The following is a 229-nucleotide window of genomic DNA, read 5'->3' as shown; positions in this document are numbered from 1 at the left end:
TGTTCTTGTTTTTTTTTTAAGTGACGTGTTTGTTTCTGCGAGTGTTTGTTTGTTGGTTTGTTTGTTTTGCTGTTTTTTTTTTTTTTTTTTTTTTGTTTACTCTTGTCTTCAATGTTTCGATGTTTATTTTTCTTCTTTTTTGTTTTTGTTTTCTCTCATTTTGTCGTCGTTTTTTTCTGTTGATTATTATTTCTTTTTGTATCTTTCCTTTTTACGTACATGTCTTGTT

At 26.2% G+C, this 229-nt stretch overlaps 1 protein-coding gene across 1 annotated transcript in view; it reads left to right on the top strand.

Annotated features, from left to right (window-relative positions):
• The window catches only part of LOC119594247, a gene marked incomplete in the record, with an annotated part of 93,703 nt that overhangs the window by 23,241 nt on the left and 70,233 nt on the right, over window positions 1-229 (top strand).

This window comes from Penaeus monodon, chromosome 33 (genome assembly GCF_015228065.2).
Source record: "Penaeus monodon isolate SGIC_2016 chromosome 33, NSTDA_Pmon_1, whole genome shotgun sequence".
Classification (NCBI taxonomy): domain Eukaryota; kingdom Metazoa; phylum Arthropoda; class Malacostraca; order Decapoda; family Penaeidae; genus Penaeus; species Penaeus monodon.
Note: the sequence above shows the minus strand (reverse complement) of the source record. Positions and strands in the feature narration are given on the sequence as shown.